General features: G+C 52.2%; 1 protein-coding gene and 1 pseudogene across 24 annotated transcripts in view; both read right to left on the bottom strand.

Moving 5' to 3' along the window:
- The window catches only part of Ndae1 (Na[+]-driven anion exchanger 1), a 680,061-nt gene that overhangs the window by 619,546 nt on the left and 36,244 nt on the right, over positions 1-24,271 (bottom strand). The window lies entirely within an intron of this gene.
- On the bottom strand, positions 20,112-21,190 carry LOC139760447 (uncharacterized; annotated as a pseudogene).

The following is a 24,271-nucleotide window of genomic DNA, read 5'->3' as shown; positions in this document are numbered from 1 at the left end:
TACCCCAGACGCTTCACATGCCCTGATTTAATCCACTGACAGCACGTCAACCCCGGTACACCACATCGATCCAATTCACTCTATTCCTTGCACGCCTTTCACCCTCCTGCATGTTCAGGCCCCGATCGCTCAAAATCTTTTTCACTCCATCTTTCCACCTCCAATTTGGTCTCCCACTTCTCCTCGTTCCCTCCACCTCCGACACATATATCCTCTTGGTCAATCTTTCCTCACTCATTCTCTCCATGTGCCCAAACCATTTCAAAACACCCTCTTCTGCTCTCTCAACCACACTCTTTTTATTTCCACACATCTCTCTTACCCTTACATTACTTACTCGATCAAACCACCTCACACCACACATTGTCCTCAAACATCTCATTTCCAGCACAACCATGGAGACATCACACACCCCTGCCGCAGACCTACATTTACTGAGAACCAATCACTTTCCTCTCTTCCTACACGTACACATGCCTTACATCCTCGATAAAAACTTTTCACTGCTTCTAACAACTTTCCTCCCACACCATATATTCTTAATACCTTCCACAGAGCATCTCTATCAACTCTATCATATGCCTTCTCCAGATCCATAAATGCTACATACAAATCCATTTGCTTTTCTAAGTATTTCTCACATACATTCTTCAAAGCAAACACCTGATCCACACATCCTCTACCACTTCTGAAACCACACTGCTCTTCCCCAATCTGATGCTCTGTACATGCCTTCACCCTCTCAATCAATACCCTCCCATATAATTTACCAGGAATACTCAACAAACTTATACCTCTGAAATTTGAGCACTCACTCTTATCCCCTTTGCCTTTGTACAATGGCACTATGCACACACACACACACACACACACACACACACACACACACACACATATATATATTTTTTTTTTTTTTTTTGCTTTATCGCTGTCTCCCGCGTTTGCGAGGTAGCGCAAGGAAACAGACGAAAGAAATGGTCCAACCCACCCCAATACACATGTATATACATACGTCCACACACGCAAATATACATACCTACACAGCTTTCCATGGTTTACCCCAGACGCTTCACATGCCGTGATTCAATCCACTGGTAGCACGTCAACCCCGGTATACCACATCGATCCAATTCACTCTATTCCTTGCCCTCCTTTCACCCTCCTGCATGTTCAGGCCCCGATCACACAAAATCTTTTTCACTCCATCTTTCCACCTCCAATTTGGTCTCCCACTTCTCCTCGTTCCCTCCACCTCCGACACATATATCCTCTTGGTCAACCTTTCCTCACTCATTCTCTCCATGTGCCCAAACCATTTCAAAACACCCTCTTCTGCTCTCTCAACCACGCTCTTTTTATTTCCACACATCTCTCTTACCCTTACGTTACTTACTCGATCAAACCACCTCACACCACACATTGTCCTCAAACATCTCATTTCCAGCACATCCATCCTCCTGCGCACAACTCTATCCATAGCCCACGCCTCGCAACCATACAACATTGTTGGAACCACTATTCCTTCAAACATACCCATTTTTGCTTTCCAAGATAATGTATATATATATATATATATATATATATATATATATATATATATATATATATATATATATATATATATATATATATATATAAAATCTATTTATTTACTAATCTATCCCAACCCACCTAGATACACATGTATATACATACACGCCCACACACGCACATGTACATACCTATACATTTCAACGTATACATACATATACATACACAGACATATACATATATACACATGTACACATCCACACTTGCTGCTTTCATCCATTCTCGTCGCCACCCCACCAAACATGAAATGGCATCCCCCCTCCCCCCGCGCGCGAGGTAGCGCTAGGAAAAGACAACAAAGGCCCCATTCGTTCACACTCAGTCTCTAGCTGTCATGTAATAATGCACCGAAACCACAGCTCCCTTTCCACATCCAGGCCCCACAGAACTTTCCATGGTTTACCCCAGACGCTTCACATGCCCTGGGTCAATCCATTGACAGCACGTCGACCCCGGTATACCACATCGTTCCAATTTACTCTATTCCTTGCACGCCTTTCACCCTCCTGCATGTTCAGGCCCCGATCACTCAAAATAATTTTCACTCCATCTTTCCACCTTCAATTTGGTCTCCCACTTCTCTTCGTTTCCTCCACCTCCGACACATATATCCTCTTGGTCAATCTTTCCTCACTCATTCTCTCCATGTGACCAAACCATTTCAAAACACCCTCTTCTGATCTCTCAACCACGCTCTTTTTATTTCCACACATCTCTCTTACCCTTACATTACTTACTCGATCAAACCACCTCACACCACACATTGTCCTCAAACATCTCATTTCCAGCACATCCATCCTCCTGCGCACAACTCTATCCATAGCCCACGCCTCGCAACCATATAACATTGTTGGAACCACTATTCCTTCAAACATACCCATATTTGCTTTCCGAGATAATGTTCTCGACTTCCACATATTCTTCAACGCTCCCAGAACTTTCGCCCCCTCCCCCACCCTATGATTCACTTCTGCTTCCATGGTTCCATCCGCTGCCAAATCCACTCGCAGACATCTAAAACACTTCACTTCCACCAGTTTTTCTCCATTCAAACTTACCTCCCAATTGACTTGTCCCTCAACCCGACTGTACCTAATAACCTTGCTCTCATTCACATTTACTCTCAGCTTTCTTCTTTCACACACTTTACAAATCTTAGTTACCAGCTTCTGCAGTTTCTCACCCGAATCATCCACTAGCGCTGTAACATCAGCGAACAACAACTGACTCACTTCCCAAGCTCTCTCATCCACAACAGACTTCATACTTGCCCCTCTTTCCAAAACTCTTGCATTCACCTCCCTAACAACCCCATCCATAAACAAATTAAACAACCATGGAGACATCACGCACCCGTGGAACATGTGAGATATTTATATATGTAGTATGTAAGATGGTACATTACTGCTACGGTTCACATATGTATCATAATGGTCGACAGTAATCATCTCCAGACGCGTCAGTTATATAACAGTCAGGTGTATTATGTTGACAGTTTATTATTGGTGTGTTCAAACTCAACTGTACCAGCAAACTACCCTGACCTTTTACTGACTGACCATCTACTGCCTGACCATCTACTGACTGATCATCTACTGCCTGACCATCTACAGCCTGACCATCTACTGACTGACCATCTACTGCCTGACCATCTACTGACTGACCATCTACAGCCTGACCATCTACTGCCTGACCATCTACTGCCTGACCATCTACTGACTGACCACCTACTGACTGACCATCTACTGCCTGACCATCTACTGACTGACCATCTACTGCCTGACCATCTACAGCCTGACTATCTACTGACTGACCATCTACTGCCTGACCATCTACTGACTGACCATCTACTGCCTGACCGTCTGCTGCCTGACCATCTACTGACTGACCATCTACTGCCTGACCATCTACTGACTGACCATCTACTGCCTGACTATCTACTGCCTGACCACCTACTGACTGACAATCTACTGACTGACCATCTACTGCCTGACCATCTACTGACTGACCATCTACTGCCTGACCACCTACTGACAGACCATCTACTGACTGACCATCTACTGCCTGACCATCTACTGACTGACCATCTACTGACTGACCATCTACTGCCTGACCATCTACAGCCTGACTATCTACTGACTGACCATCTACTGCCTGACCATCTACTGACTGACCATCTACAGCCTGACCATCTACAGCCTGACCATCTACTGCCTGACCATCTACTGACTGACCATCTACTGACTGACCATCTACTGCCTGACTATCTCCTGCCTGACCACCTACTGACTGACCATCTACTGACTGACCATCTACTGCCTGACCACCTACTGACTGACCATCTACTGACTGACCGTCTGCTGCCTGACCATCTACTGACTGACCATCTACTGACTGACCATCTACTGACTGACCGTCTACTGCCTGACCATCTACTGACTGACCATCTACTGCCTGACCATCTACTGACTGACCATCTACTGCCTGACCGTCTGCTGCCTGACCATCTACTGACTGACCATCTACTGCCTGACCATCTACTGACTGACCATCTACTGCCTGACTATCTACTGCCTGACCACCTACTGACAGACCATCTACTGACTGACCATCTACTGACTGACCATCTACTGACTGACCATCTACTGCCTGACCATCTACTGACTGACCATCTACTGACTGACCACCTACTGACTGACCATCTACTGACTGACCATCTACTGACTGACCATCTACTGACTGACCATCTACTGACTGACCGTCTGCTGCCTGACCATCTACTGACTGACCATCTACTGCCTGACCATCTACTGACTGACCATCTACTGACTGACCATCTACTGCCTGACCATCTACTGACTGACCATCTACTGCCTGACCATCTACTGACTGACCATCTACTGACTGACCATCTACAGCCTGACCATCTACTGACTGACCATCTACTGCCTGACCGTCTGCTGCCTGACCACCTACTGACTGACCATCTACTGCCAGACCATCTACTGACTGACCATCTACTGACTGACCATCTACTGCCTGACCATCTACTGACTGACCATCTACTGACTGACCATCTACTGCCTGACCATCTACTGACTGACCATCTACTGACTGACCATCTACTGCCTGATCATCTACTGACTGACCATCTACTGACTGACCATCTACTGCCTGACCATCTACTGACTGACCATCTACTGACTGACCATCTACTGCCTGACCATTTACTGCCTGACCATCTACTGCCTATCTACTGACTGACCATCTACTGCCTGACCATCTACTGACTGACCATCTACTGCCTGACCATCTACTGCCTGACCATCTACTGACTGACCATCTACAGCCTGACCATCTACTGCCTGACCATCTACTGACTGACCATCTACTGACTGACCATCTACAGCCTGACCATCTACTGCCTGACCATCTACTGACTGACCATCTACTGCCTATCTACTGACTGACCATCTACTGACTGACCATCTACTGCCTGACCATCTACTGACTGACCATCTAATGCCTGACCATCTACAGCCTGACCATCTACAGGCTGACCATCTACTGCCTGACCATCTACTGACTGACCATCTACTGCCTGACCATCTACTGACTGACCATCTACTGCCTGACCATCTACTGACTGACCATCTACAGCCTGACCATCTACTGCCTGACCATCTACTGACTGACCATCTACTGCCTGACCATCTACTGACTGACCATCTACAGCCTGACCATCTACTGCCTGACCACCTACAGCCTGACCATCTACAGCCTGACCATCTACTGCCTGACCATCTACTGACTGACCATCTACTGACTGACCATCCACTGACTGACCATCTACTGACTGACCATCTACTGACTGACCATCTACTGACTGACCATCTACAGCCTGACCATCTACTGTCTGACCATCTACTGCCTGACCATCTACTGCCTATCTACTGACTGACCATCTACTGACTGACCATCTACAGCCTGACCATCTACTGCCTGACCATCTACTGCCTGACCATCTACTGCCTATCTACTGACTGACCATCTACTGACTGACCATCTACTGACTGACCATCTACTGCCTGACCATCTACTGACTGACCATCTACTGACTGACCGTCTGCTGCCTGACCATCTACTGACTGACCATCTACTGACTGACCATCTACTGCCTGACCATCTACTGCCTGACCATCTACTGACTGACCATCTACTGCCTGACCACCTACTGCCTGACCATCTACTGACTGACCATCTACTGCCTGACCATCTACTGACTGACCATCTACTGACTGACTATCTACTGACTGACCATCTACTGCCTGACCATCTACAGTCCAGCCTGGTACTACCCTGACCTCATCAGTCATGGGGTCAGGAGGGATGGTGGTCCTCGACCACCCACCCAGCCCACCGCTGGTGGGCCTCTATTTGCCTTAAGTTTTGGCTATACCCAACCCTGACCCACCACTGCTGCCTCCACCACCTGTCGTCTTCCCTCTCCCTCCTGACTCCTACACCTGCCAACCCGGGGTCATGGTGGGTCCACTGGAGGCATGGGTCACGGTGGGTCCACTGGAGGCATGGGTCATGGTGGGTCCACTGGAGGCATGGGTCATGGTGGGTCCACTGGAGGCATGGGTCATGGTGGGTCCACTGGAGGCATGGGTCATGGTGGGTCCAATGGAGGCATGGGTCATGGTGGGTCCACTGGAGGCATGGGTCATGGTGGGTCCACTGGAGGCATGGGTCATGGTGGGTCCACTGGAGGCATGGGTCATGGTGGGTCCACTGGAGGCATGGGTCATGGTGGGTCCACTGGAGGCATGGGTCATGGTGGGTCCACTGGAGGCATGGGTCATGGTGGGTCCACTGGAGGCATGGGTCATGGTGGGTCCACTGGAGGCATGGGTCATGGTGGGTCCACTGGAGGCATGGGTCATGGTGGGTCCACTGGAGGCATGGGTCATGGTGGGTCCACTGGAGGCATGGGTCATGGTGGGTCCACTGGAGGCATGGGTCATGGTGGGTCCACTGGAGGCATGGGTCATGGTGGGTCACTGGAGGCATGGTCATGGTGGGTCCACTGGAGGCATGGGTCATGGTGGGTCCACTGGAGGCATGGGTCATGGTGGGTCCACTGGAGGCATGGGTCATGGTGGGTCCACTGGAGGCATGGGTCATGGTGGGTCCACTGGAGGCATGGGTCATGGTGGGTCCACTGGAGGCATGGCATGGGTCATGGTGGGTCCACTGGAGGCATGGGTCATGGTGGGTCCACTGGAGGCATGGGTCATGGTGGGTCCACTGGAGGCATGGGTCATGGTGGGTCCACTGGAGGCATGGGTCATGGTGGGTCCACTGGAGGCATGGGTCATGGTGGGTCCACAATAACATATCAATTCCCTGTGTCAGTCTGGACCCAGGAGAGGGTACGTCTTATTATCTGCTTCCCCGCCACTAACCCTGCCTCACATAACCTCTACCGTACCACTACCCCTCCACCCGCTACTACCCCCCACCCGTTACAGCGGACTGTAACCTTCACCCTCGATACAGTGTACCGTCATGCAGGTGTACACTGGCAGTGTTGAGGGGGGGGGGGGGGAAGGTGATGTAAACTGGCAATTCGAGCCAAGTTGTTACTGTTGAAGGTTGGATGTGGCCAAGGTTGGCCTGGTGGCCAAGGTTGGCCTGGTGGCCAAGGTTGGCCTGGTGGCCAAAGGTTAAGGTGAAGTGTTACTGACAACTGTGGGAAGAGGAGGATAGTGGCCAAGTGGCCAAGTATGGTGCCACAACCACAGCTGTAATGTACAGCAACATTACTTAGTCCCCCTCTGTAGTGTACATGTACAGCAACATTACTTAGTCCCCCTCTGTAGTGTACATGTACAGCAACATTACTCCCTCCCTCTGTAGTGTACATGTACAGCAACACTACTCCCTCCCCCTCTGTAGTGTACATGTACAGCAACACTACTCCCTCCCCTCTGTAGTGTACATGCACAGCAACATTACTCCCTCCCCTCTGTAGTGTACATGTACAGCAACACTACTCCCTCCCCTCTGTAGTGTACATGTACAGCAACACTACTCCCTCCCCCTCTGTAGTGTACATGTACAGCAACACTACTCCCTCCCCTCTGTAGTGTACATGTACAGCAACATTACTCCCTCCCCCTCTGTAGTGTACATGTACAGCAACATTACTCCCTCCCCCTCTGTAGTGTACATGTACAGCAACATTACTCCCTCCCCTCTGTAGTGTACATGTACAGCAACATTACTCCCTCCCCCTCTGTAGTGTACATGTACAGCAACATTACTCCCTCCCCCTCTGTAGTGTACATGTACAGCAACATCTACTCCCTCCCCCTCTGTAGTGTACATGCTACAGCCACACTACTCCCTCCCCCTCTAGAACCCTACCCCTCCCCTCTGTAGTGTACATGTACAAGCCAACACTACTCCCTCCCCCTCTGTAGTGTACATGTACAGCAACATTACTCCCTCCCCCTCTGTAGTGTACATGTACAGCAACACTACTCCCTCCCCCCTCTGTAGTGTACAAGTACAGCAACAACTACTCCCTCCCCCTCTCGTAGTGTACATGTACAGCAACCACTACTCCCTCCCCCTCATGTAGTGTACATGTACAGCAACACTACTCCCATCCCCCTCTTTAGTGTACATGTCAGCAACATACTCCCTCCCCCTCCTGTAGTACTGTACAGCAACACTACTCCCTCCCCTCTGTAGTGTACATGTACAGCAACACTACCCCCCCCCTTCCCCTCCTCCTTATGGTATACGCAAATATTCTCGCCAAAGACATGTGATGTCACTCCCTCACTCACCACTACATCAAGGGTAGTGGCAACATCAGGGTCATGTCCCCTGGATGTAAGAGCCTCCCTCACTACTACATCAAGGGTAGTGGCAACATCAGGGTCATGTCTCCTGGATATAAGAGCCTCACTCACCACTACATCAAGGGTAGTGGCAACATCAGGGTCATGTCTCCTGGATGTGTGAGCCTCACTCACCACTACATCAAGGGTAGTGGCAACACCAGGGTCATGTTCCCTGGATGTAAGAGCCTCACTCACCACTACATCAAGGGTAGTGGCAACATCAGGGTCATGTCCCCTGGATGTAAGAGCCTCTCTCACCACTACATCAAGGGGAGTGGCAACATCAGGGTCATGTCCCCTGGATGTAAGAGCCTCACTCACCACTACATCAAGGGTAGTGGCAACATCAGGGTCATGTCTCCTGGATGTAAGAGCCTCACTCACCACTACATCAAGGGTAGTGGCAACATCAGGGTCATGTCTCCTGGATGTAAGAGCCTCACTCACCACTACATCAAGGGTAGTGGCAACATCAGGGTCATGTCCTCTGCACGTATGAGCCTCACTCACCACTACATCAAGGGTAGTGGCAACATCAGGGTCATGTCCTCTGCACGTATGAGCCTCACTCACCACTACATCAAGGGTAGTGGCAACATCAGGGTCACGTCTCCTGGATGTAAGAGCCTCACTCACCACTACATCAAGGGTAGTGGCAACATCAGGGTCACGTCTCCTGGATGTAAGAGCCTCACTCACCACTACATCAAGGGTAGTGGCAACATCAGGGTCATGTCTCCTGGATGTAAGAGCCTCACTCACCACTACATCAAGGGTAGTGGCAACATCAGGGTCATGTCTCCTGGATGTAAGAGCCTCACTCACCACTACATCAAGGGTAGTGGCAACACCAGGGTCATGTCCCCTGGATGTAAGAGCCTCACTCACCACTACATCAAGGGTAGTGGCAACACCAGGGTCATGTCTCCTGGATGTAAGAGCCTCACTCACCACTACATCAAGGATAGTGGCAACACCAGGGTCATGTCTCCTGGATGTAAGAGCCTCACTCACCACTACATCAAGGGTAGTGGCAACACCAGGGTCATGTCTCCTGGATGTAAGAGCCTCACTCACCACTACATCAAGGTAGTGGCAACACCAGGGTCATGTCTCCTGGATGTAAGAGCCTCACTCACCACTACATCAAGGGTAGTGGCAACACCAGGGTCATGTCTCCTGGATGTAAGAGCCTCACTCACCACTACATCAAGGGTAGTGGCAACACCAGGGTCATGTCTCCTGGATGTAAGAGCCTCACTCACCACTACATCAAGGGTAGTGGCAACACCAGGGTCATGTCTCCTGGATGTAAGAGCCTCACTCACCACTACATCAAGGGTAGTGGCAACACCAGGGTCATGTCTCCTGGATGTAAGAGCCTCACTCACCACTACATCAAGGGTAGTGGCAACATCAGGGCCATGTCCCCTGGATGTAAGAGCCTCACTCACCACTACATCAAGGGTAGTGGCAACATCAGGGTCATGTCCTCTGCACGTAAGAGCCTCAGTCCTAGCACGTCTGATGACGTCAGTAGCGGTCCCAGCCTCCAGCTGGTCATCCATAAACATGAGGAAATTACTGTAGTCCCTCCTGGAGACGGGCGCTGGCCACCTCTCCTGTCATGTTGACAGTGGTGGGTGCTGGCCACCTCTCCTGTCATGTTGACAGTGGTGGGTGCTGGCCACCTCTCCTGTCATGTTGACAGTGGTGGGTGCTGGCCACCTCTCCTGTCATGTTGACAGTGGTGGGTGCTGGCCACCTCTCCTGTCATGTTGACAGTGGTGGGTGCTGGCCACCTCTCCTGGCGGGTGCTGGCCACCTCTCCTGGCGGGTGCTGGCCACCTCCACTACACAGTACTACGTCATAGTGAGTAACGTTATCATTATCCTTGATAAAAACTATGATGACTCAGGCCAGGCTGTGTGGTTGTGGGAACCTAGGCTGTGTGGTTGTGGGAACCTAGGCTGTGTGGTTGTGGGAAACTAGGCTGTGTGGTTGTGGGAACCCAGTTCACTTCCCTATTTACATTATTGATATTTATCACAACTGTTGCATATTTCTGTTTTTGTTCACATTGTTCATTGTTATTAAGATACACTGATGACAATAACAGTTTCAGAAAGAACAAGAAGGAATATACCATCATCAATACTTCAGTAAGTCAGTACATCTTCACTTCAGTAAGTCAGTACACCATCATCAATACTTCAGTAAGTCAGTACATCTTCACTTCAGTAAGTCAGTACACCATCATCAATACTTCAGTAAGTCAGTACATCTTCACTTCAGTAAGTCAGTACACCTTCATCAATACTTCAGTAAGTCAGTACATCTTCACTTCAGTAAGTCAGTACACCTTCATCAATACTTCAGTAAGTCAGTACATCTTCACTTCAGTAAGTCAGTAGACCATCATCAATACTTCAGTAAGTCAGTACACCTTCACTTCAGTAAGTCAGTACACCATCATCAATACTTCAGTAAGTCAGTACATCTTCACTTCAGTAAGTCAGTACACCTTCATCAATACTTCAGTAAGTCAGTACATCTTCACTTCAGTAAGTCAGTACACCTTCATCAATACTTCAATAAGTCAGTATACCTTCATCAATACTTCAGTAAGTCAGTACACCTTCATCAATACTTCAGTAAGTCAGTACACCTTCATCAATACTTCAGTAAGTCAGTACACCTTCATCAATACTTCAGTAAGTCAGTACACCTTCATCATCAATACTTCAGTAAGTCAGTACACTTTCATCATCAATACTTCAGTAAGTCAGTACACCTTCATCATCAATACTTCAGTAAGTCAGTACACCTTCTTCATCAATACTTCAGTAAGTCAGTACACCTTCATCAATGCTTCAGTAAGTCAGTACACCTTCATCAATACTTCAGTAAGTCAGTACACCTTCATCAATACTTCAGTAAGTCAGTACACCTTCATCATCAATACTTCAGTAAGTCAGTACACCTTCATCAATACTTCAGTAAGTCAGTACACCTTCATCATCAATACTTCAGTAAGTCAGTACACCTTCATCAATACTTCAGTAAGTCAGTACACCTTCATCATCAATGCTTCAGTAAGTTAGTACACCTTCATCAATACTTCAGTAAGTCAGTACACCTTCATCATCAATACTTCAGTAAGTCAGTACACCTTCATCATCAATACTTCAGTAAGTCAGTACACTTTCATCATCAGTACTTCAGTAAGTCAGTACACCTTCATCAATACTTCAGTAAGTCAGTACACCTTCAACAATACTTCAGTAAGTCAGTACACCTTCATCAATACTTCAGTAAGTCAGTACACCTTCATCATCAATACTTCAGTAAGTCAGTACACCTTCATCAATACTTCAGTAAGTCAGTACACCTTCATCAATACTTCAGTAAGTCAGTACACCTTCATCATCAATACTTCAGTAAGTCAGTACACCTTCATCATCAATACTTCAGTAAGTCAGTACACCTTCATCATCAATACTTCAGTAAGTCAGTACACCTTCATCATCAATACCTCAGTAAGTCAGTACACCTTCATCAATACTTCAGTAAGTCAGTACACCTTCATCAATACTTCAGTAAGTCAGTACACCTTCATCAATACTTCAGTAAGTCAGTACACCTTCATCAATACTTCAGTAAGTCAGTACACCTTCATCATCAATACTTCAGTAAGTCAGTACACTTTCATCATCAATACTTCAGTAAGTCAGTACACCTTCATCATCAATACTTCAGTAAGTCAGTACACCTTCTTCATCAATACTTCAGTAAGTCAGTACACCTTCATCAATGCTTCAGTAAGTCAGTACACCTTCATCAATACTTCAGTAAGTCAGTACACCTTCATCAATACTTCAGTAAGTCAGTACACCTTCATCATCAATACTTCAGTAAGTCAGTACACCTTCATCATCAATACTTCAGTAAGTCAGTACACCTTCATCATCAATACTTCAGTAAGTCAGTACACCTTCATCATCAATACTTCAGTAAGTCAGTACACCTTCATCATCAATACCTCAGTAAGTCAGTACACCTTCATCAATACTTCAGTAAGTCAGTACACCTTCATCAATACTTCAGTAAGTCAGTACACCTTCATCATCAATACTTCAGTAAGTCAGTACACCTTCATCAATACTTCAGTAAGTCAGTACACCTTCATCAATACTTCAGTAAGTCAGTACACCTTCATCAATACTTCAGTAAGTCAGTACACCTTCATCATCAATACTTCAGTAAGTCAGTACACCTTCATCAATACTTCAGTAAGTCACTACACCTTCATCAATACTTCAGTAAGTCAGAACACCTTCATCAATACTTCAGTAATTCAGTACACCTTCATTAATACTTCAGTAAGTCAGTACACCTTCATCATCAATACTTCAGTAAGTCAGTACACCTTCATCATCAATACTTCAGTAAGTCAGTACAGCTTCATCATCAATACTTCAGTAAGTCAGTACACCTTCATCATCAATACTTCAGTAAGTCAGTACACCTTCATCATCAATACTTCAGTAAGTCAGTACACCATCATCAATACTTCAGTAAGTCAGTACACCTTCATCATCAATACTTCAGTAAGTCAGTACACCTTCATCATCAATACTTCAGTAAGTCAGTACACCTTCATCATCAATACTTCAGTAAGTCAGTACACCATCATCAATACTTCAGTAAGTCAGTACACCTTCATCATCAATACTTCAGTAAGTCAGTACACCTTCATCATCAATACTTCAGTAAGTCAGTACACCTTCATCATCAATACTTCAGTAAGTCAGTACACCTTCATCATCAATACTTCAGTAAGTCAGTACACCTTCACTTCAGTAAGTCAGTACACCTTCACTTCAGTAAGTCAGTAGACCATCATTAATGATGTAGACTGGTCTACATCCTTGGCGTCCGTTACACACTGTTCCTTCCCTGGTCCATCTTTTCTTCTTCATAATAACTAAAATATCGGACAACACACACACACACACACACACACACACACACACACACACATGAGGGAGTAACTTTGTGCCTCCACTAGGTGTGTGTGTGTGTGTGTGTGTGTGTGTGTGTGTGTGTAATAACTCACTAGTAACATACGTGCAGTGGGGGTTACCTGGTTGGTTGAGGGGGGGGGGGGGTCCGGCAGCTTACCTGTGGAAGATAAGAGAGTTAGGTTAATCTTTGCAGCTCACGTTTATAACTGATGTTATCTTTACCCTCACAACAACATGACACAACAGTGTGTTAGTTATGACACACGTAAGGTTAAATGTGTGTTAGTTATGACACACGCTAGGTTAAATGTGTGTTAATTATGACATACATAAGGTTAAATGTGTGTTAATTATGACATACATAAGGTTAAATGTGTGTTAATTATGACTACTCCAGGTTAAGTGTGTTAAGTATCACTACAGGTTAATGTGTAGTATAGTTCCTACCAGGCAGGTTAATGTGTTTAAGTATGACAAGCAGGTTAAGGTATACAAGACTCCTCAGGCTGGGGGTATAGTACCAAGGTTAAAGTGTGTATTAGACAGAAAAGGTAATATCGTTATTCAGACACAGGGTAAGTCTAAATGTTGGTTCGTCCATGCAGGTGTAAGTCCCAGTGCTCCCTAGGCAGGTGTAATGTAACACACAGCAAGGTAAATATCTTTAGTCTCACAGGCAAGGGTAATACAGTGCTAACCTCCAGGGAGTGTGATAAGTTACACTCTCCCCAGCAATGTAAGTATCTCGAAGTCATATCCTCGGGTCACCTTTAAACACAGTACTGCACCAAGCAATAGTACAGTTGCTGTGTACCACTACCATGGCATATGGTAAGTTACAGTACTCACCTCACAGCAGTAACTACCATCATCCACTCCAGCAGTGTAATACATTCTACAGTGATAAGTACATTTAGATTTAAGTATCATGTTTAGCAGGTGTAATAATTCCAGGCATGGAAGTACTTAAGGTGTAATAGTCTCCTCATAAGTGTAAGTATCAGTCTCCCTCAGCAGGTGGTAAGTACAGTCTCCCTCAGGCAGGTGGTAGTACAGTACCCAGTTAGTACTCTCTCCAGGCAGGTGTAGTACATCTCTCGCAGGTGTAATACAGTCTCCTCAGGCAGTGGTAAGTACAGTCTCCCTCCAGGCAGTGGTAAGTACCAGTCCCCAGGAGGTGGTAAGTACCAGTTCCTCCGCATACCAGTAGCAGGTGGTAAGTACATTCCTCCAGGCAGTGAAAGTAAGTTAGAGTGAGTACCAGTCTCCCTCAGCAGGTGTAAGTCAGTCTCCTCAGGCAGGTGGTAAGTACCAGTCTCCCTCCAGGCAGGTGGTAAGTACCAGTCTCCCTCCAGGCAGGTGGTAAGTACCAGTCTCCCTCCAGGCAAGTGGTAAGTATCAGTCTCCCTCCAGGCAGGTGGTAAGTACCAGTCTCCCTCCAGGCAGGTGGTAAGTACCAGTCTCCCTCCAGGCAGGTGGTAAGTACCAGTCTCCCTCCAGGCAGGTGGTAAGTACCAGTCTCCCTCCAGGCAGGTGGTAAGTACCAGTCTCCCTCCAGGCAGGTGGTAAGTACCAGTCTCCCTCCAGGCAGGTGGTAAGTACCAGTCTCCCTCCAGGCAGGTGGTAAGTACCAGTCTCCCTCCAGGCAAGTGGTAAGTATCAGTCTCCCTCCAGGCAGGTGGTAAGTACCAGTCTCCCTCCAGGCAGGTGGTAAGTACCAGTCTCCCTCCAGGCAGGTGGTAAGTACCAGTCTCCCTCCAGGCAGGTGGTAAGTACCAGTCTCCCTCCAGGCAGGTGGTAAGTACCAGTCTCCCTCCAGGCAGGTGGTAAGTACCAGTCTCCCTCCAGGCAGGTGGTAAGTACCAGTCTCCCTCCAGGCAGGTGGTAAGTACCAGTCTCCCTCCAGGCAGGTGGTAAGTACCAGTCTCCCTCCAGGCAGGTGGTAAGTACCAGTCTCCCTCCAGGCAGGTGGTAAGTACCAGTCTCCCTCCAGGCAGGTGGTAAGTACCAGTCTCCCTCCAGGCAGGTGGTAAGTACCAGTCTCCCTCCAGGCAGGTGGTAAGTACCAGTCTCCCTCCAGGCAGGTGGTATGTACAGTCTCCCTCCAGGCAGGTGGTAAGTACCAGTCTCCCTCCAGGCAGGTGGTAAGTATCAGTCTCCCTCCAGGCAGGTGGTAAGTACCAGTCTCCCTCCAGGCAGGTGGTAAGTACCAGTCTCCCTCCAGGCAGGTGGTAAGTACCAGTCTCCCTCCAGGCAGGTGGTAAGTACCAGTCTCCCTCCAGGCAGGTGGTAAGTACCAGTCTCCCTCCAGGCAGGTGGTAAGTACCAGTCTCCCTCCAGGCAGGTGGTAAGTACCAGTCTCCCTCCAGGCAGGTGGAAGTACCAGTCTCCCTCCAGGCAGGTGGTAAGTATCAGTCTCCCTCCAGGCAGGTGGTAAGTACCAGTCTCCCTCCAGGCAGGTGGAAGTACCAGTCTCCCTCCAGGCAGGTGGTAAGTACCAGTCTCCCTCCAGGCAGGTGGTAAGTATCAGTCTCCCTCCAGGCAGGTGGTAAGTATCAGTCTCCCTCCAGGCAGGTGGTAAGTACCAGTCTCCCTCCAGGCAGGTGGTAAGTACCAGTCTCCCTCCAGGCAGGTGGAAGTACCAGTCTCCCTCCAGGCAGGTGGTAAGTATCAGTATCCCTCCAGGCAGGTGGTAAGTACCAGTCTCCCTCCAGGCAGGTGGAAGTACCAGTCTCCCTCCAGGCAGGTGGTAAGTACCAGTCTCCCTCCAGGCAGGTGGAAGTACCAGTCTCCCTCCAGGCAGGTGGTAAGTACCAGTCTCCCTCCAGGCAAGTGGTAAGTACCAGTCTCCCTCCAGGCAGGTGGTAAGTACCAGTCTCCCTCCAGGCAGGTGGTAAGTACCAGTCTCCCTCCAGGCAAGTGGTAAGTACCAGTCTCCCTCCAGGCAGGTGGTGCGGGGGTGAGGGAAAGGATCGGGGGCAGGATGATACATGTGTCGCCCTATGTATCCTGGACCAGGATGATACATGATGGTGGGCAGTGGCAGCAGACCTGTAGTGGTAGGGTCCCTCATAACCCAGCCTGTGTGAGGTGTTCTCATACATCTTGGAGAGATGATGAGGAGGATGAAGTGTAGGCCTGACTGTGAGGCGGAGGTAGTGGGTAGGTTCCTGCCCTGACAACCTCCTCACAATACACCGGATGGCCACACCAGCCACACTTGGCTGGCCCAGTTCCACAATTACCAACACATGGGCCTGACCCAGCCATATTGTCTGCCACAACCACACTCCCTACATCCCTACCACACTCCCTCACCACACCCCTGCTACACTCCCTCACCACACCCCTGCTACACTCCCTCACCACACCCCTGCTACACTCCCTCACCACACCCCTAGCACACTCCCTCACCACACCCCTGCTACACTCCCTCACCACACCCCTGCTACACTCCCTCACCACACCCCTGCTACACTCCCTCACCACACCCCTGCTACACTCCCTCACCACACCCCTGCTACACTCCCTCACCACACCCCTGCTACACTCTCTCACCACACCCCTGCTACACTACCTCACCACACCCCTGCTACACTACCTCATCAAACCCCTGCTACACTCCCTCACCACACCCCTGCTACACTACCTCACCACACCCCTGCTACACTCCCTCACCAAACCCCTGCTACACTCCCTCACCACACCCCTGCTACACTCCCTCACCACACCCCTACCACACTCCCTCACCACACCCCTGCTACACTCCCTCACCACACCCCTACCACACTCCCTCACCACACCCCTGCCACACTCCCTCACCACACCCCTGCTACACTCCCTCACCACACCCTTGCTACACTCCCTCACCACACCCCTGCTACACTCCCTGACCACACCCCTGCTACACTACCTCACCACACCCCTGCTACACTCCCTCACCACACCCCTGCTACACTCCCTCACCACACCCCTGCTACACTCCCTCACCACACCACTGCTACACTCCCTCACCACACCCCTGCTACACTCCCTCACCACACCCCTGCTACACTCCCTCACCACACCCCTGCTACACTCCCTCACCACACCCCTGCTACACTCCCTATATCCCTACCACACTCCCTCACCACACCCCTGCTACACTCCCTCACCACACCCCTGCTACACTCCCTCACCACACCCCTGCTACACTTCCTCACCACACCCCTACCACACTCCCTCACCACACCCCTGCTACACTACCTCACCACACCCCTGCTACACTCCCTCACCACACCCCTGCTACACTCCCTCACCACACCCCTGCTACACTCCCTCACCACACCCCTGCTACACTCCCTCACCACACCCCTGCCTACACTACCTCACCACACCCCTGCTACCACTCCCTCACCACACCCCTGCTACACTCCCTCACCACACCCCTGCTACACTCCCTCACCACACCCTGCACACTCCCTCACCACACCCCTGACCACACTCCCTCACCACACCCCTGCTACACTCCCTCACCACACCCCTGCCACACTCCCTCACCACACCCCTGCTACACTCCCTCACCACACCCCCTGCTACACTCCCTCACCACACCCCTGCTACACTCCCTCACCACACCCCTGCTACACTCCCTCACCACACCCTGCTACACTACCTCACCACACCCCTCTACACTCCCTCACCACACCCCTGCTACACTACCTCACCACACCCCTGCTACACTCCCTCACCACACCCCTGCTACAATACTCACCACACCCCTCTACACTCCTCACCATCACACCTCCTACCACAGCTCTCACCACACCACGCTACACTCCCTCACCACACCCCTGCCACACACCTCACCACACCCCTGCTACACTCCCTCACCACAACCCTGCTACACTCCCTCACCACACCCTCTACAACTCCCTCACCACACCCCTGCTACACTCCCCTCACCACAATCCTGCTACACTCACACAAACCCTCAAAACACCCCTGCTACACTCCCTCACCACACCCCTGCTACACTCCTCACCTACACTCCTGCTACACTCCTCACCACACCCCTGACTAACTCCTCACCCACCTGCTACACTCCCTCACATAAAACCCCTGCTACACTTCCCTCACAAGCCCTAGCCACACTCCCTCACCACACCCCTGCTACACTCCCTCACCACACCCCTGCTACACTCCCCTACACACCCTGCTACACTTCCTCACCACACCCCAGCTACACTCCCTCACCACAACCCCTTGCTACACTCCCTCACCACACCTCTGCTACACTTCCTCACCACACCCCTGCTACACTACCCTCACCACACCCCTGCTACACTCCCTCACCACACCTCTGCTACACTCCCTCATCACACCCCCTGCTACACTCCTCACTCCCCCTAGCTACACTCCCTCACCCAACCCTGCTTACACTCCCTACCACACCCCTGCTACACTCCCTCACCACACCCCTGCTACACTCCCTCACCACACCCCTGCTACACTCCCTCACCACACCCCTGCTACACTCCCTCACCACACCCCTGCTACACTCCCTCACCACACCCCTGCTACACTCCCTCACCACACCCCTGCTACACTCCCTCACCACACCCCTGCTACACTCCCTCACCACACCCCTGCTACACTCCCTCACCACACCCCCTGCTACACTCCCTCACCACACCCCTGCTACACTCCCTCACCACACCCCTGCTACACTCCCTCACCACACCCCTGCTACACTCCCTCACCACACCCCTGCTACACTCCCTCACCACACCCCTAGCACACTCCCTCACCACACCCCTGCTACACTCCCTCACCACACCCCTGCTACACTCCCTCACCACACCCCTGCTACACTCCCTCACCACACCCCTGCTACACTCCCTCACCACACCCCTGCTACACTCCCTCACCACACCCCTGCTACACTCCCTCACCACACCCCTGCTACACTCCCTCACCACACCCCTGCTACACTCCCTCACCACACCCCTGCTACACTCCCTCACCACACCCCTGCTACACTCCCTCACCACACCCCTGCTACACTCCCTCACCACACCCCTGCTACACTACCTCACCACACCCCTGCTACACTACCTCACCACACCCCTGCTACACTACCTCACCACACCCCTGCTACACTCCCTCACCACACCCCTGCTACACTCCCTCACCACACCCCTGCTACACTACCTCACCACACCCCTGCTACACTACCTCACCACACCCCTGCTACACTACCTCACCACACCCCTGCTACACTCCCTCACTACACCCCTGCTACACTCCCTCACCACACCCCTGCTACACTCCCTCACCTCACCCCTGCTACACTACCTCACCACACCCCTGCTACACTCCCTCACCACACCCCTACCACACTCCCTCACCACACCCCTACCACACTCCCTCACCACACCCCTGCTACACTCCCTCACCACACCCTACCACACTCCCTCACCACACCCCTGCTACACTCCCTCACCACACCCCAGCTACACTCCCTATATCCCTACCACACTCCTTCACCACACCCCTGCCAAACTTGTAGCTACGCTGGTGCCACACCTGCAGCTACCATGGTGCCACACCTGTAGCTATGCTGGTGCCACACCTGTAGCTAGGCTGGTGCCACATCTGCAGATACCCTGGTGCCACACCTGTAGCTACGCTGGTGCCACACCTGTAGCTACGCTGCTGCCACACCTGTAACCAACCTGATGCCACACCTGTAGCTACGCTGGTGCCACACCTGCAGCTACCCTAGTGCCACACCTGTAGCTACGCTGGTGCCACACCTGCAGCTACCCTGGTGCCACACCTGTAGCTACCCTGGTGCCACACCTGTAGCTACGCTGGTGCCACACCTGCAGCTACCCTGGTGCCACACCTGCAGCTAACCTGGTGCCACACCTGGAGCTACGCTGGCGCCACACCTGGAGCTACGCTGGTGCCACACCTGTAGCTACGCTGGTGCCACACCTGTAGCTACGCTAGTGCCACACCTGTAGCTACCCTGGTGCCACACCTGTAGCTACACTGGTGCCACACCTGTAACTAACCTGATGCCACACCTGTAGCTACGCTGGTGCCACACCTGCAGCTACCCTGGTGCCACACCTGCAGCTAACCTGGTGCCACACCTGGAGCTACGCTGGCGCCACACCTGGAGCTACGCTGGTGCCACACCTGTAGCTACACTGGTGCCACACCTGTAACTAACCTGATGCCACACCTGTAGCTACGCTGGTGCCACACCTGCAGCTACCCTGGTGCCACACCTGCAGCTAACCTGGTGCCACACCTGGAGCTACGCTGGCGCCACACCTGGAGCTACGCTGGTGCCACACCTGTAGCTACACTGGTGCCACACCTGTAACTAACCTGATGCCACACCTGTAGCTACGCTGGTGCCACACCTGCAGCTACCCTGGTGCCACACCTGCAGCTAACCTGGTGCCACACCTGGAGCTACGCTGGCGCCACACCTGCAGCTACCCTGGTGCCACACCTGTAGCTACCCTGGTAACCCAGTACCACACCTTCGTACCCCCCCCCCCCCCCACATGTCTGGAGCTGCTACAGTTAGGTTTACACTTGGTGTAGTACACAGGCTGAACTGGCACGTCCTGTACCGTCCTACAGTGCGCCATGATGGCCTTCCTCTCTGTACGTTACGTTTGGGTGGGGCTGGTCAGGGTGGGGCTGGTCACGATGGGGCTGGTCAGGGTGGGGCTGGTCAGGGTGGGGTTGGTCAGGGTGGGGTTGGTCAGGGTGGGGCTGGTCAGGGTGGGGCTGGTCAGGGTGGGGCTGGTCAGGGTGGGGTTGGTCAGGGTGGGGTTGGTCAGGGTGGGCTGGTCAGGGTGGGGCTGGTCAGGGTGGGGCTGGTCAGGGTGGGGCTGGTCACGATGGGGCTGGTCAGGGTGGGGCTGGTCAGGGTGGGGTTGGTCAGGGTGGGGTTGGTCAGGGTGGGGCTGGTCAGGGTGGGGCTGGTCAGGGTGGGGCTGGTCAGGGTGGGGCTGGTCAGGGTGGGGCTGGTCACGATGGGGCTGGTCAGGGTGGGGCTGGTCAGGGTGGGGTTGGTCAGGGTGGGGCTGGTCAGGGTGGGGCTGGTCACGATGGGGCTGGTCAGGGTGGGGCTGGTCAGGGTGGGGTTGGTCAGGGTGGGGTTGGTCAGGGTGGGGCTGGTCAGGGTGGCGTTGGTCAGGGTGGGGCTGGTCAGGGTGGGGCTGGTCAGGGTGGGGTTGGTCACGATGGGGCTGGTCAGGGTGGGGCTGGTCAGGGTGGCGTTGGTCAGGGTGGGGCTGGTCAGGGTGGGGCTGGTCAGGGTGGCGTTGGTCAGGGTGGGGCTGGTCAGGGTGGGGCTGGTCAGGGTGGGGCTGGTCAGGGTGGGGTTGGTCAGGGTGGGGTTGGTCAGGGTGGGGTTGGTCAGGGTGGGGCTGGTCAGGGTGGGGTTGGTCAGGGTGGGGTTGGTCAGGGTGGGGTTGGTCAGGGTGGGGCTGGTCAGGGTGGGGCTGGTCAGGGTGGGGTTGGTCACGATGGGGCTGGTCAGGGTGGGGCTGGTCAGGGTGGGGTTGGTCAGGGTGGGGTTGGTCAGGGTGGGGCTGGTCAGGGTGGGGCTGGTCACGATGGGGCTGGTCAGGGTGGGGCTGGTCAGGGTGGGGTTGGTCAGGGTGGGGCTGGTCAGGGTGGGGCTGGTCACGATGGGGCTGGTCAGGGTGGGGCTGGTCAGGGTGGGGTTGGTCAGGGTGGGGTTGGTCAGGGTGGGGCTGGTCAGGGTGGGGCTGGTCAGGGTGGGGCTGGTCAGGGTGGGGTTGGTCAGGGTGGGCTGGTCAGGGTGGGGCTGGTCAGGGTGGGGTTGGTCAGGGTGGGGCTGGTCAGGGTGGGGCTGGTCAGGGTGGGGTTGGTCAGGGTGGGGTTGGTCAGGGTGGGGCTGGTCAGGGTGGGGCTGGTCAGGGTGGGGCTGGTCAGGGTGGGGTTGGTCAGGGTGGGGCTGGTCAGGGTGGCGTTGGTCAGGGTGGGGTTGGTCAGGGTGGGGCTGGTCAGGGTGGGGCTGGTCAGGGTGGGGTTGGTCAGGGTGGGGCTGGTCAGGGTGGCGTTGGTCAGGGTGGGGTTGGTCAGGGTGGGCTGGTCAGGGTGGGGCTGGTCAGGGTGGGGTTGGTCAGGGTGGGGTTGGTCAGGGTGGGGCTGGTCAGGGTGGCGTTGGTCAGGGTGGGGTTGGTCAGGGTGGGGCTGGTCAGGGTGGGGTTGGTCAGGGTGGGGTTGGTCAGGGTGGGGCTGGTCAGGGTGGGGTTGGTCAGGGTGGGGCTGGTCAGGGTGGGGCTGGTCAGGGTGGGGTTGGTCACGGTGGGGCTGGTCAGGGTGGGGCTGGTCAGGGTGGGGCTGGTCAGGGTGGGGCTGGTCAGGGTGGGGTTGGTCAGGGTGGGGTTGGTCAGGGTGGGGTTGGTCAGGGTGGGGTTGGTCAGGGTGGGGTTGGTCAGGGTGGGGTTGGTCAGGGTGGGGCTGGTCAGGGTGGGGTTGGTCAGGGTGGGGTTGGTCAGGGTGGGGTTGGTCAGGGTGGGGTTGGTCAGGGTGGGGCTGGTCAGGGTGGGGCTGGTCAGGGTGGGGCTGGTCAGGGTGGGGCTGGTCAGGGTGGGGCTGGTCAGGGTGGGGTTGGTCAGGGTGGGGCTGGTCAGGGTGGGGCTGGTCAGGGTGGGGTTGGTCAGGGTGGGGCTGGTCAGTGGGTTATAACAAGGGTGGGTGGGTGAGGTGGGTTGTGGGGGAGGAGGTTGTAATTAGGTTACAAGAGTTGTAGAGAAATAACATGCAGTGGGTACTACTGTACTGCATTACTGTACTACTATACTGTACACTATATTACAATACGACCACTACACCACCGGCTCACGATATATGTACACTGTACAATACCTGTACGACCACTACACCACCAGCTCACGATATATGTACACTGTACAATACCTGTACGACCACTACACCACCGGCTCACGATATATGTACACTGTACAATACCTGTACGACCACTACACCACCAGCTCACGATATATGTACACTGTACAATACCTGTACGACCACTACACCACCGGCTCACGATACATGTACACTGTACAATACCTGTACGACCACTACACCACCGGCTCACGATATATGTACACTGTACAATACCTGTACGACCACTACACCACCGGCTCACGATACATGTACACTGTACAATACCTGCACGACCACTACACCACCGGCTCACGATATATGTACACTGTACAATACCTGTACGACCACTACACCACCGGCTCACGATATATGTACACTGTACAATACCTGCACGACCACTACACCACCAGCTCACGATATATGTACACTGTACAATACCTGTACGACCACTACACCACCGGCTCACGATATATGTACACTGTACAATACCTGTACGACCACTAAACCACCGGCTCACGATACATGTACACTGTACAACGCCTGTACAACCCTCTGTAATATTCATCAAGATAAAGGTACAGAGGAAAGAGTTGTAGAGATGAACGGCGGAAGGAAAGATACAAACGTTACAACTACTGATGTTGGAGTCACCAGGAGCAAACATCACGTGACACAGTGACCATCCAGCCGTGTGGACCTGCCACCACTGTGGACCTGCCACCTGCCACCACTGTGGACCTGCCACCTGCCACCACTGTGGACCTGCCACCTGCCACCCCTGTGGACCTGCCACCTGCCACCAC

This window comes from Panulirus ornatus, chromosome 37 (assembly GCF_036320965.1).
Source record: "Panulirus ornatus isolate Po-2019 chromosome 37, ASM3632096v1, whole genome shotgun sequence".
Lineage (NCBI taxonomy): Eukaryota > Metazoa > Arthropoda > Malacostraca > Decapoda > Palinuridae > Panulirus > Panulirus ornatus.
The sequence above is the reverse complement of the archived record's forward strand: the minus strand, read 5'-3'. Positions and strand labels throughout refer to the sequence as shown.